Here is a 14884-nt window from a genome sequence, read left to right as displayed (position 1 = left end):
CGTTTTTTTTAGAACAGCAGCAACAACCATACAATGCAAATAGACAGCGCCTAGAAGTGCAATTAGATCTACCCCTTAAGACAGTAGGCAAAGCAGCATATCATATTGGATTCGTTCTCCGCTACTAATGGGATAAAATTGTTTTTACCTTCTAATCATTAGTACTGTACAGCTCATATTGCAAATGTTTACCCAGTAGTCAAAAATACTGTACAGCAAGTAGAACTGTGTGAGTTGTGCTACAAGCTCTGAAATTTCTCAGGCTGAACCTTTTGCTCCTCTGTAAAAAATATATGCATGTGTATTTCCTGTAAAGTTTAACGTAATCTTTGGACTCTAATGGATATGCTGTGAAATTTAGTTCAGAAAAGTCATCTAAATTTTTAAAAACTTTTTTTTTTTTTTTGAAAATCCTTTTGTGGGAGTCCAAAGAAATCAATAAGAATGTGTGCAAGCTAAAGTAAGAAGGGCCTACGGACTGTACAGCCGATACTGCCTACATGGATTTCTGTTGCTGTGACTCACTCTGTAATGCTCTTATATTCCTGTGTAGCCTCAGACAGCCCTGATCAGCACGTTGGCACTCCTATTTATGCCGATGCGCACCGCTTCCAGCACTTTTCTTTTGTTGTGTGAGTTGTGGCATCCAGCCATGAAGGACAACTCATGAAAGAAACTGTTTGTGTATTGATAACTAACGTACAGTCAGTACAGTCTTTAAATACAATGATTCTTCACCAAAGGGTTTCAGCACATCTGAATCCCTGTCACACAAAGCATCTTTAGAAATGTAGACTTCATGAAGAAGGGGCTCAGGTAACACCCCAACTCCAGTCAAAACCATTCAAATTAAACCCATCTTCCTCTACAGTCCCACAGTTCGACATGCAAGAGAGCCAAACACTTTACACCGTGATAAATGGTAGCACAGTTCTAGATAGCATAGTATAAAGCATCTGTGTTAATAAACACTTTATTGGGCCCTATATCAATTCCGCCCATCCAAAGTTGTGTTACTTTATGCTGCACTCTCTCACCAAATAACAAATGGGAGCTGAGCTTTAACAAATTAATCTGGTCTGTAGATGAGAGGGAGTTTGTACATAATGAATCACACTGCCACCCACAAAGCAGACTCACACAAACATGTGCACTGAACATTTTGAAAAAGCACACACACACAAACTAACACACGCGCACGGAAGATGAAAAGAGCAACGGGGTGCCCTTGGGGAGAGGGCCAACATGGCTGTTGTGGCGCGTGTTCAATAGATGACTCAGCCCATGTGAAAACACAGACACGTGTATTTTTATTTTTTGTTTCCCAACAACTAAATTAGCTGTGTTATTACCTGTGAATAGCTGGGTTCATCACAGTACAAATGCCTGGGGCGTAGCTGATGCAGGGAGCATTGTTACTGTGGTCTCTCATGGCTTCTATTGCAGATGAAAATGAATAAAATTTTATTAGATGAACACAGTCTGTCTCTTGAGCTGCTGTTGCTGGTTAAAATGACAAACAGCATGCCGTACTGGCTATTGCTAACTTGTATTAATTCTATGATTTAACTTGATGAAAGGCCAAAGTTAAACTTAGGCATTGTTTGATTTGCAAGCTGGTGGGGAATCAGGCTTTGTCACAATAACGTCGAGCCTGAAATTATTTATGAGGGGGAAGAAGCATGACTCTAATACTGTTTTGTGTCTACAATGCTTCTAAATATATGAATAATGTATTTTCAGATTCATACCTTAAGCATTTGTGTACTGCCCTCCAGAGTCCATGCATCCTCTCTCTTCCACTTACCCACTTCAGGTGTAGGGCTGGAGCCTATTCCAGCTATCATAGGATGAGAGGCAGGGTACACCCTGGACAGGTCAGCAGTCTATCGGAGGGCTAACACAGAGCAAACATGGGGACAGAAAAACATGCAGACTCTACAGAAAGGTACCTGAGTCCAACTCAGTGAAACAACAGTGCTAACTGTGCCACCATGTTGCCCTCCAAAGTTTGCTACAATAATTGAATTTATTATTGATATACAGGTTGCTTTCTTGTCTTCAGGTTCTAGCTACAGATTGTACAATCTATTATGGTCAATACTAAAAAAAGTTTCTGTGTTTTGAGTTTTTTAAATTTTTAAATGTTATTAATTATCAGAACTTAAACAGCAGTTTCGCAAAGCTGAGGATTGAAAGGATTTAGATTAATTAAGAAAAATACTAATTAAATAACCAAATAGTGTTTATAGATGGTGCCATTTCAAAAGGGATGCATTAATCAACCACAGCACATTCGTTTTTATTTAGTTCCAAGTTATTCAAATATAGCAACCTCCAGGGCTGGAAATTGAAGGCTACAATAATGAAATTCCCAAAACTGCCATTTAGCAATGGCCATAGAGAGAGTCACCATGGATACCAATGTTAAAACACAACTTTAGAACAACTTTAATGAATATATATGGTTAGAAACATTTTTGTGTTATATTTTCATGTTTAATTCCCATGTTGAAATTGTATTAATGCTTTAAAACTCAGAGGCATGGCTGGTTCAGGAGACACATGCATGATTAGACACTAGATACTATACTATGTGATAGGCTTCATTTCTGACACTCTAAGTCACTGAACTGAACCTGTTGTTTTTATTCATGCTTATGGGTTCCTGTTAAGTTTATAATAAAAACAGACAATCCAAAAGACCTGTTCTCTGTGTTTCTTTTAAATGAGTGAGGTTCTGACATTAGCAGATTATCTAGTATTCTATCTCACTTCTGGCTTCGAAAGACAAAAAAAAAACAAACCCTGTTAAACTTAATGATGCAAAATAGTAGTCTTCAAATCAATGGGTGATGTCATAGAGGCTGTGTGCACCCTTTACATATTGGGCTATGAAAAAGGATTTGTTCACTTTATATCTTATTATTTTACACATGGTCACTTAAAGGTTTAAGGCAATCAAATGAATTTTAATATTAGACAAAACTACCCCAGATAAATGCAAAATGCAATGAACAACAGTGACAGCCAATATCTACAAGTGGAGGAAACTTGGAACAGTGGTGAACCTTCCCAGGTGTGACCGAGCTCCCAAAATTACTCCGAAATGTTTACATGTTATCAAAGTCATCCACGAGGTCACAGAAGAACCCAACGCAACATCTAAAGAACTGCAGGCCTCACTTGCCTCAGTCAGGGTTCATGGTTCAACAACAAGAAAGGTCACACTCCAAAAATGGAAAGTGTCATGGTAAAACACAAACAAACAAAACGACACCGCTGATAAAGAAGACCACACAGGTTTGTCTTACATCTAGCAAAGTATATCTTGATGATCTCCAAGAATTTGGGGGAAATAATCTGTAAACAGGCAGGACAAAAGATTTGGGTTTGAGTCCTGTTACATCTGACTAAAACTAACACAGCATTTCATAAAAAGAAATTCAAATCACCAGACATGGTGGTGGTACTAGGATGGTCTAAGGCATGTTTTGCTGCTTAAGGACAACTTGCTATGATTGATGGAATTCTGCTCTTAAGGTTTTGGAGTGATTTGTACATCACAGATTGGGATGTTTTGGTATGATCTTAAACAGACCGTTCATGCTTGAAAACCCTCCACTGTGGCTGAATTAAAATAATTCTGCAAAGAAGAGTGGGTCCAAATCCCTGCACAGCGACGTGAAAGACTTGCCAGTTATCACAAATACTTGAAGTTCTTGCTGCCAAGGGGGGAAATGACTTTTTCACACAGGGCCAGGTCGTTTTGGGTACCTTTTTACTTAATAAATGAAACCATCCTTTAAAATCTGCATTTTGTATTTACTTGGGTTATCTTGGTCTAATATTAAAATAATATTATTCTAAAATTTATTTAATGATCTGAAAAATATAAGGGCTACAATTACACAAAAAATAAGAAATTATGAGTTATGAAGGATGAAAATATTGTTTCACAGCGCTGTACACTCTGCTGAGACGTTATATTTTATACAAAACAAACCTAATGCATATTGATTTTAACCTGTTTGCTACCACTCTAACCAGCTGATTCTCCCACAAATACACTGGGACCATTATTCACCACCAATGTTACTTCAGTCCAACAAAGTTCAATAATGCATTACCAGGATTCCAATAATGCACTTATATTTGGCTAGATACATTAAGTCTGTTTAAGGAAGCCAGATGGAGCCTAGCAGCACCTAATCAGTACAACACAGAGAGAGAAGTATCAAATCCTTACATCTGAGAACATGTAACAAATTTATTTTAGGTGTTTTGTGGCATGACACAAAAGAATTTACAGTATTAATATTTAGAATAGAGATGTTGAATAAATGTTTACAGGTAAACAGCTTTGCAGTCATTAAAGTAAAAATTACAGAAGCAAAGATGCCATACATTCAACTGTTACCTCACCTAAATAAATAGGATATAGTTTATGACCTTGATTCAGCAACACAGCTATGCTGATCATCTCATTGAAACACAGTGAGTCATTTTTTTTACATAAACTTCTTCATATTTTTTTTTACTGTGGTGTAGGTAGAACTGAAAGGTGAAATTCATCCCCTTTCTTCATTTCCAATTTCACTTCATCTAAAGTCCACTGAGACTCAGAACCATAGTTCTCTTGTCACAAAAGGCTCTGAGGCAATATTCTTCTCAAAGTTCCCTGAATGGCAAGGGTGGTGTTGACAGTTTTCATCTGTAAATCATTTGGAGTCTCAGTTCTTTTTTCATACAAGATCAGACGACATCAGTGCTTCACTGTCTGTTATGTGCTGGGAAACATCAAATATGCACAAATGGGAAAAAGAAAAAAAACCCATAACTGACAGCATCGTGTATCATTTACACTTTGATCAGGAGCAGACATTGGCTTCACTTCATTCTCTTGCAGAACATGTGTGTGTGTGTGTGTGTGTGGGGGGGGGGATTAAACACACTCACAAACACATAGACCATCCACTGAATACATCCCAAACAGCTACATATGACACATCATTGTCTTCTATTAGGTATTATTGAAAAAAATAACAACTGCAATTCAGAAACACAAATTTGACAAACGCAACACTTTTTCATATTAAAATTCCCGGCTGTCCCCGTCGTCTGTATGTCTACAGACATATAAAGATTCCTAATTACATTGGCAAGATAGAAACCCTGCCTAGAGCCATTAACAGGCTCCATCTAAGATCAAGCAGACAAATCAGACATCACAAGAGAGTAGGATCAGTGGCTCTGTTGGAATCTGGGATTCAGTGGAAACTCTCTCCTCTTCCTTTCCCTGGCTTTAAATCTTTATCCATTGCTCAAAATCTGTCATCCTCTACTGCATTCCCCCACCTCAGCTTCTTTTAATAACCGTCCTCTTTATCTCTGTCTCACATTTCCCCCTTCTGTCTCCCTGCTGCACACAACTCACCTCTGATGAAACCTGCAATCTATAGAAATATAGTGGGCTATTGTATCTGGAGCAATTACCAGAGTCATTAGGTGGATGAGAGGTAGCCACTTAGCGATGCTATTGATTAGTGGAATAGTACACTTGTACAGAAGCGGTGCAAGAAAACATACAGGGGTTGATTTAACAAGAAAAATCAGGTTCTCGCTCATTTGTCACTTGCACACCAGTGCCTGTTTTAAGCACTGGTAGACTTTTACCGTAAGTACTTGTAGACTAGCAGGAGCTCAGATGAACAGCTTGAAAGGTTAACACGACTAAATGAAAATGGGGAGCTACAATCAGAGCAATTAGCTAACGGAAACAAAAACGAAAACACGCAGGAATAAGATGGTGACATGGGAATATAAAGCAATACCAGCGAGAAGGATATGTGACAGGTCTGACTGACAGTTTTATTATACCAAATCCAATTTTAGATTGCAGTTAGCTGGTGGAGATTCAAGTCTGGATGGCCAATCAATGTCAATCGTAGTAACCTTTCTTTCCTCTATAGCATTTCTCATGTTCGGCAGCACTGCAGTGGGAGCCACTCAGAAAATTGCGCTTCCCCCATGCCTTCTGTCCTAGCATTGGCCGACTAACCCTCATTATATCAGCGCCCACCACCACCACCACTGCACGTAATGGAACCCCAGGCCTTCTAATTTGTGCCACAGGAGTGAATCACCATGAATCACCTTTGCTCTGTTCTTTGTCTTGAAAAGTTCAGCCCACTGGCTCAGAGGCACAGCTCAATCATCAGCCTATAGAGCCCAGCCAGTATTGATTGGTCTCTACTTCAGACCACAGAGGAAGGAGCAAGTTACAATGTAATTTTGTTCAATGAATTAGGTACCAATAAAGTACTCATGCTTCCTAGTGGCACCTAAATGCAGCTACAGTGGACGAAAGCAAGGCTATTGAAAAAGCGAGTAACATGAGGGCATTTTAGAGGATTTTTTTTTCCACTTACCATAGCAACAGGGTGGAGTATTCAGAAACAAAAGTTCAAATAAGGTTTAAAAGATTTTTCTTAAACATCCTTGAACTATGTTTCTATCTTTGATTCATTTGGCAGTTTATTGTACCTGTAACATACATAGTGTGGCTTACTCAAACTTCATTTTTCATTTGACAGTACTGAAATAGACCATGTCTTTTTGAAACACACTAAATACATTTAAGGACTTGCATTAATGAATTCATTCAATTCAGTTTTGCTTACATATCCTCAATTCATGACAGCGTTCACCCCACAGTGCTTTATATTGTAAGGTAAAAACCCTACAATAGAAAGAACCCCCAACAATCATACAACCCCCTGTGAGCAAGCATTTGGTGACAGAGGGAAGGAAAAACTCCCTTTTAACAGGAAAAAACCTCTGGCAAGTTCAGGGAGGGGCAGCCATATGTGCAACTGGAAGAGAAGAGAGCAGAGAGAGACAACTATCATCAATAAGAATTTGTTGTGGCTAATATCAGTAACAGGGGATATTATTACGATTTCGAGAGCAAGTGGCACCCAAAACCTGAAAGTCAAATCAAAGGCAACATCTTGTGGACTGGGTTGTAGTTAACAGCTGGCATAATTGCCTGAAGAGGCAATTTCTTTTGTACAAAATGGGCGTATTGGTGTTTTTGCAATGTCCCAAGGATTCATTTGAACTAAATTACCCTTCTACACAACAAAACACTGAAATTATGTAATGCACAAACACGTGTGCTGTAGAAATCCTCTGTTCCAGATAACAATAAACAAGAGTCATTAAAGTGATATTTTTATGTCCGACTGCAGGTTCAGTGTCACAGCAATATGTGGCCCATGGTTGTCAAACATGGCAGATAAACAAAGCACGGCAGCACAACCCAAGAGAACAAAACCAAGAAATAATTGAGAAACACGGTCTGACGCACATGTTACCATAGAGTCAAATCTCTCCGCATAAGCCAAAGCCTCACGGGTCCCTGTAAAACCATTCAAACTGAAATTATGTTTTAGTGGTGAAGTCCCGGAGAGCGTAAGAATGAAATATCAAGCACTCACCTAAGGCAAATCACTGTAATGAATTTTTATTGCTGGACAGGCAATGGGTACTGAATTGAGCGAAGATACGAGCAGTTAAAAACCTGATGAATAATTTCCAAACGTGTCAGTGAAGAGGGAAAGGTGGAATAGGGGCAGTCCAGCTTAAATAATCACAGGATGTAAGGGTCAAGATAGGATCGCACTCATCCAATCATAGGTGCCACTGAGCAGCAATGTCAAGTGAACCTTGCAAGCAATTAAATGATCAGCAGACGGCCATTAAATGGCATGACACGAAATTGCGTTTTAACACTGCGGAGTCTTCCTCTCTGACTCTAATCATTCTGAAATGGAAATCCCCATATTAGCTCAGGGCAAAGGCCTTGGATTCTTTTACCTTCCACTGGCGGATAATCCTGTCTCTGCTCGAAACCTTTGATCCACAGGCAGACAGGTAATCTGAATTCAGATGTACGAAGAGTTTTGATCAGGACTTCTTGATTGCATCTGACACAATGATCTATTTGATCACATACAATCAAAGGGTTGAAATAAGAACTATACACCCACAGTCACTTCACAAGATATCATACAAGTTTTGGCCTTGAAAGATCTTCCTCGAAAATAACTATTTTTATGACGGGACATCAAAGTTTAGAGGGGTTGTGAACTCGTCAATGAGCTTTACAAAGTGAACAACCTGTCGTAAGGTCATTCTCGTATTGTTCTATTACATCCCGCTTTACCCTCTAACTCTTGACTATAACTACTAGCTCAGGATCACATAAAATTCATGTTATGGTCATCTGCTGGCTCACACTCAATAAATGCAGTAATGTGCAAAAGCTTTGAGCCACTAATTATTTCTTTATATTTTGTATATTTTACACACTTTTCTAAAAATAATTAGAAATACAGGTTATAAGGCAAAAACCTAGTCAAGTCAATATTTGACATGTCCACCGGTATTCTTCAGTACAGCCTGTCATGAGCACTTGAAATGAAGGCAATTGAACACTGAAGTCCAGTTGCCTTCCTTTCGAGCATTTAAGACTCCCATGACCTGGATGAATAAGAACTGACACAGACTTCGACACAGCCTCAGGCAAGACTTGTCATTTCTTTAAGTAGTCTTTAGGACTAGTTCTCCAGGCTTCTTGAAGGACATTCAAAGCTCTTCTTTGCATGTTGGCTGCCTTTTTGTTCTGTTCTCTGTCAAGTTGATCCCACACTGCTTCAACAATGTTGAGGTTGTGGCTCTGGGGAGGCCAATCCATGACTGATAGGCTTCCATATTGTGTTTTTCTATCCAGGTATGCTTTTACTCCACTGACAGTGTGCTTGGGATCATAGTCATGCTGACAAATGATGCTCACAGTACTGTGTGTTTGTTCAAAGTGTGATACTTTTATGTGTTCAGAATTCAATCAAACTATGACATAACCTCCACCCGGTTTTACAGATGACTGCACTGACTGTTGTACCTCTCTCCTCTCTTCTGCACATATTGTTGATGATTTGAACCAAAAATGACAAAATTGGAAATATCACTTCATAAGACATGTTCACACTGACTTTCAGTTCAGTTCTTGTGTAATTTGGCACACCTAAGCCTTTGACCACATCAGTAAAATGAGTGTACTGAAACTCAGTGAAAAAGCATCCTGACTCCTTGGAAGCAAAATACAAAGTATTGATTGGTCCCTCAAGACTTAAGCACAATACTTTATATGTTTAGTGATCTGTTAAACAACTACCTACATCATTACACCCTCTATGAGTTTGAATTGCTTTAAAATAATTGCCAATATGCACTATTTTCCTGTAATGCAAAACCCTTTCAGGGGCACCATGTAGAAACATACAGTTTAGCGGCACACTAAGAAATCCAAAAACACTGTTTTCCTTTATCTAGTAAATTATATATTATATTTCAGAAACTGTTTAAAAGGCATTTAGAACATGTCTGGAGGCAGAATTTGTGATGCTTGACCTCTCTTCACAGCTTCCTGATCATCAGTAATATTTACACAAACACATTTGCTACCCCAAAGTCATAAAATACTTCTTTTCCTTATAAATTATGAATGAGATGCGGCCCGTGAATTTAGCCAAGAGCCATTCCCATTTCATATCAACTTCCATCCGCAGTTCAGACTCGACATGCTGAAAGAGCCATAAACAACAACAGATGCAAAACTCTGCAGGATTCCTTGTTTAATCATACAATATGGCTCCAACTACACAAACAACGGGGTCTCCACATACGGTGACTGCCACGCACACCCACACGCAAAACAGTGTCTGATGGGAATTCGGATTAGAGTCAAGGTAGATCATATAAAGACTGCTGGCAAGCAAATATTTGTTGTGCTACCCTCTTGCTGCACTGTCTAGCTAGCTGTATTTACAATAGGACCTAAAATACATACAGTAAATGTATTAATATGTTCATACATTGTGTCGTTTTCACATAGCAACAATTAAAGGAGCAGCTAAACAGATACAGGGAAGAGTGGTTGATGCTAACTTTGGAGTCAGTTGATCAGGATTTATAGTGCACACAGGATCTCGGAGCACTTTACAAGCTGGCAGAAAATGTATGATCTGCCACTGTACTGTACTATACTGCAACATGTCAAACCTTACTTGCTTCTTTTTAACAAGATCAGTGCTCATAACTCTTGAAATGTAACATTTTCACAAGCCAGTTTGCTGTGTTTAATGTAGTTGTAACCCCGTTAGCACTTTCACATTACTTTGCAGTAAAAAGAGCTAAATTAAGAAGGAGAAGGGGAAAAAGCCCTCAGTCTTTTTACTGGGTTCTGGATTTTGCCTTTACATTCAGTTGTAAATTGAATTACACCAGGAGGACATTAATCTTGCAGTTGTCCAAGGTAATAATGAGTTTCTTTAATGTAGTCTCAAGTTCTCTTTACCTTGAGAAATACATTCATCAGTGAGTCTACACATACAAGCGTGCCAGTTTTCTGACAGGTTTTCAGACTAAGTAGAAACCAAGAGTGGTTCTTTCTCCGGGTCTTCTTCTGTTGCTACACTATCCTTCAGCTGGTTGCTGGCGTACATGTATAATGATATTATGATCTTCAATTAAGGAGATTCTCATTTTTGTATTGATAAAAGATCAAAACGAATGGTGAATAATGAAATTGCTTCTCCTAAAGTAACCACATTTCAGAGCACTTTGCTCTCAGCTTGCTGGCTTTGTTGTGGTTTGTAGAGTTTTCAAAAGTGAAATGGGAGGGACTCCTGATTCCTCTTCTGTTGAATCAGCTCCCAGTTTGGATTTGGGGACAGGCACACTCTCTGCTTTTAAGATTAGCCTTTTTGATAAAGCTTCTAGTTAGGGCTGGATCAGGTGACCTTGAATCCACCACTTGTCATGCTGTAATAAGCTTAGACTGCTGAGAGGGAAATGTTCAATGCATCCCATGATGCACTGAGCATTTCCTCTTCACTCAGCTGTTTTCACCTCTTTGCATCTTTTCTCTGTGTGTTCATACAACATTACTGTTTTTAATTATTACCAATTATTAAACTCTGGCGCGCTCTCTCCTGTAGTTCGTCTCATTGTTCTCTTTTCCCCTCCCTCAGCCTGGCTCTGCAGGTGGTTCCATCCTGTTAAAATTGCGTTTTTCCTTCCCACTGTTGCTAAGTGCTTGCTTATTGATGTTGTCGATGTTGGCGATCGTGGCTCAAGAGTTGGGCATTCGCCTTGTAATCGGAAGGTTGCTGGTTCGAGCCCCGGCTTGGACAGTCTCGGTCATTGTGTCCTTGGGCACGACACTTCACCCATTGCCTACTGGTGGTGGTCAGAGGGCCCGGTGGCGCCAGTGTCCGGCAGCCTCGCCTCTGTCAGTGCGCCCCGGGGTGGCTGTGGCTACAATGTAGCTTGCCATCACCAGTGTGTGAATGGGTGGATGACTGGATATGTAAAGTGCTTTGGGGTCCTTAGGGACTAGTAAAGCGCTATATAAATACAGGCCATTTGTCTGATTATTGGGGTTTCCTTCTAATACTGTAGTGACTTTAAAATATAAAGTGCCACGAGGCACTTGTTGTTGTGAATTAGCCCTATATAAATAAAACGGAATTAAATTTCATTTCTTTTCTATCTAATGAATTGACGTTTTTTTGTCTTATCCTTTCCTTAAGCTCATTCAACAACCAACAGATTTTAACAGTCAAAGGCCCTCGATACATTGCATTGTCTCTTTTGTTTTGAAGTGCTAATGATCCACAGAACAAAAGACTTGCACTAAATTTCAGCACACAGGATGTAGCAGTGTTGCCAAAGCAAGTGCCACAAATTGGCTCTCACATTCAGGCTTTCATCCACACGGTAGTGTGTGTCTGCATGCAACAAGTATGTAATAGGCTTAACAGATCACAGCTGAAAGATCCTTGGTCAAGAGCCTAAGCCAGTCTTGAAGGCAATTACAAGCACAATGCCTTCACACAACATGTAAGCAAGACGGACAGAAAGAGGATTAGCCAGGGGAGGCGGGGGTGGTGGTAGTTAAAGCTGTCATTGTTGAGACTCTCTGCATCGGTCTCGTGTGGAAGCAGAGAGGGGAGATTGATCATTTCAATATCCAAATCAGGATCTGAAAGGCAAGAAACACGGGTAACACACCAGCCCAAAGTTATTTTAGCCCTGACAGGTGATGAGTTTCCCTCAGGCACATACAATAGGCAGACCTGTCAAGCTCTATATCTCATCTCTGTTGCTTGTCAAAGCAATTTTCCCCAACTACAGGTGGGACAGTCAAAAACATTTTCCACATCTGCATTTTGAAAACACCTGCCTTAAAGGTTTATAAATGTAACACTGACATGGTGAAACCTTGAGCAGTATACTAGGATAGGGCAAATACAGGTTAGAGCATTAAAAGGAAGTAAATTACTGTATTCACGTTTTTCTTTCCAAATGGAGCAAATCCTCCAACCTAGTCAAGGCATTCAGCTCAAGCTGCATTGCTTTAGACATGCCTCACTCTCCTGACACGATATACCAAGCATACCCTGTCAATTAGGTGGTCTATTTAAGCAGCAAAATTTCCCATCTCTCCATCTCTCTGTCTGACATACTCTGTTAGTGCATTTCTGCCTGCTGTTTCAAAACCCTCCACCTTCAGCATCTGCCTGTCCCTGCACCTCTGAGCTCCATGGGGATATTTACTCATCACTCCCCAATTACTGTATGCATCATAACCGAGGAGCTCGAAGCGCTTGGAGACTACACAGACAAACACAACTATATTCTCCTGTAGTAATAAATAATTTGAAATGCAGTTTGCCCAACTGGACTGACAAAAACCAGCTGAATCAGTCTTGAAACAGCCTCCTCATGAACAGTAACCCAATTTTATAAGAAGGCATTTTAAAATTCATAGAGAAGTCAAACTAACTAAAAAAGATTTTTTTTTATATCTGCATAATAAAAAAAATGAAAACCAATTTCTGGCAGCACTGTTTAAACATGAGTTGTTTAAATGAAATTCAGTGATGGCTAAACTGCTTGTCTTTCCCTACCTGATGTCATAAACTGGATAAACCGGTGGGAAAATGGGCTCAAGTGCAGAACCCAAACGAGGACCACAGAGAATGATTTTACTTTTACATTCTTTATTTACATGTTCAGTGTTAAGTGTAAAGACAAAGGCACCAAGGGGGTGGCTGGAAATCACTCCAGTCTTAGATGATGCAGGCTACAGGGGAGAGACAAGAGGTAGATGGATCCCTAGTTGATGCTAGGGATAGTGCTGGCATACATTTATGATAATGTTTTGGTCTTCATTCAAGGAAATTTGCATGGTGGAAAATACTCACTCTAAAGTTCTCAAACTGATCTCCCTGTTGGAGCTCAGTCTGGGGGGAGTTATTTTTTTCTCCTTATCTTTCCTCATGTGGTGCATTTTCCATTGTTATACCTCTCTGAACTGTCTTCCCCATGTGATGTTTTGTGTAATGTATGTATGGTCGGAGGGTAAGATGGCGCCGCCATTGCGTGCAATAGGTTGGCAGCCTTGTGAAATTTCCCCTTGTGGGACTAATAAAGGTATATCAATTCAATAAAGTAGCCACATTTCAGAGCACTCCTATCTCTAAAGTTTCAAAAGTAAAATAGGACGCAGAGCTTTCAGCTCTCAGGCTCCTCTCAGCTCCCAGTTTGGATTTGGGAGACAGACATTCTCTTTGCCTTCAAGATTAGGCTTTAACTTTTGATAAAACTTATCATTGAGACTGAATTAGGTGACCCTGATCTTGCTTTTGCTGTACTGCAATAGACTTAGGCTGCTGGGGGTTTCTTCCTTTGTCACACAAACCTTCTGCATCCATCGCTACATCCAAGCAGCTTCTTTGTGATCCTACTCTTTTCCTTCTGCCTCTAAGCTCTATATCCAGCATCCTTTGTCCTATTTCTTTGTCTCCAAACTGGTCAACCCGAGCTGTCCCCCTGTCCCAGTGAAAATCTTAGCATCTTCCAGCTCGGCCTCCTGTCTTCTTGTCATTGCCACCGTCTCTAAACCATACATCATAGCAAGTCTTAGTACAGTCTTACAGGCTTTATGTTTTATGGATTAAACACAAACGAGGGTTAATTATTGAACATTAAGGGGCAAGTAGGCAGATTTTGTTTATGTTAAGCTAACTGGCTGCTGGCTACAGCCTTACATTTTATGGATAGATGTGACAGCGGTATTAATCATGTTGTGCAATTCTCTGCCAGGGAGGGAATTTTTCTCTAAAGGTATTTAAATTTGTGATTCTAATTCAAGCAGCATGGAGTGAATTATGAATTGCATTGACCAGTGATGGATTAAACATTCTGTAAAATTCAGATTTGAAGGTCATCGGGTTTGAAACAAGCGCAGCATTTTAGAAAACAAAAGATGATGCTTACCTACATCTAGAACCACACAGGACCCAAGTTGCAGAAGCCTCTTCATTTCTTCATAACATGGGCTATAGGGAATTTGAGCCGCAGTGTGTGCCAGTTTGCATCAAACAGTCATTCTGTGTTTTCCACTAATCTCTTTCCAAATGAAAATGAGTTCACTGTCACCTGAGAATAGAGGTGTCCCTTTACTGTGAGGAAAGTTTCTTTTAATTACACAGCACATTGACACACGCAGTTTAGACAAGGACGGAGGGCTTAGATGCTACAAACACACTGAGTGGTGTAGCGCCAGCATGCATCTGGGGATCACTTACGGCCCTGGCTTACAGTAACTACCTCATAATGTTGGAGAGCGACACGGAGACAGAGCAGTGAACACTAGTGCCAGGAAACATTTTCAGACAACAGTTTGGCTGTGTTTTTATCTCCTCTTGTTCTCTGATTCAATGCATCTGTGAAGCATTGTTTAAAACAA

This window comes from Rhamphochromis longiceps, linkage group LG4 (genome assembly GCF_057381845.1).
Source record: "Rhamphochromis longiceps isolate RC_006_pf linkage group LG4, R_longiceps_female_GT1.1, whole genome shotgun sequence".
NCBI classification, from domain to species: domain Eukaryota; kingdom Metazoa; phylum Chordata; class Actinopteri; order Cichliformes; family Cichlidae; genus Rhamphochromis; species Rhamphochromis longiceps.
The sequence above is the reverse complement of the archived record's forward strand: the minus strand, read 5'-3'. Positions refer to the sequence as shown.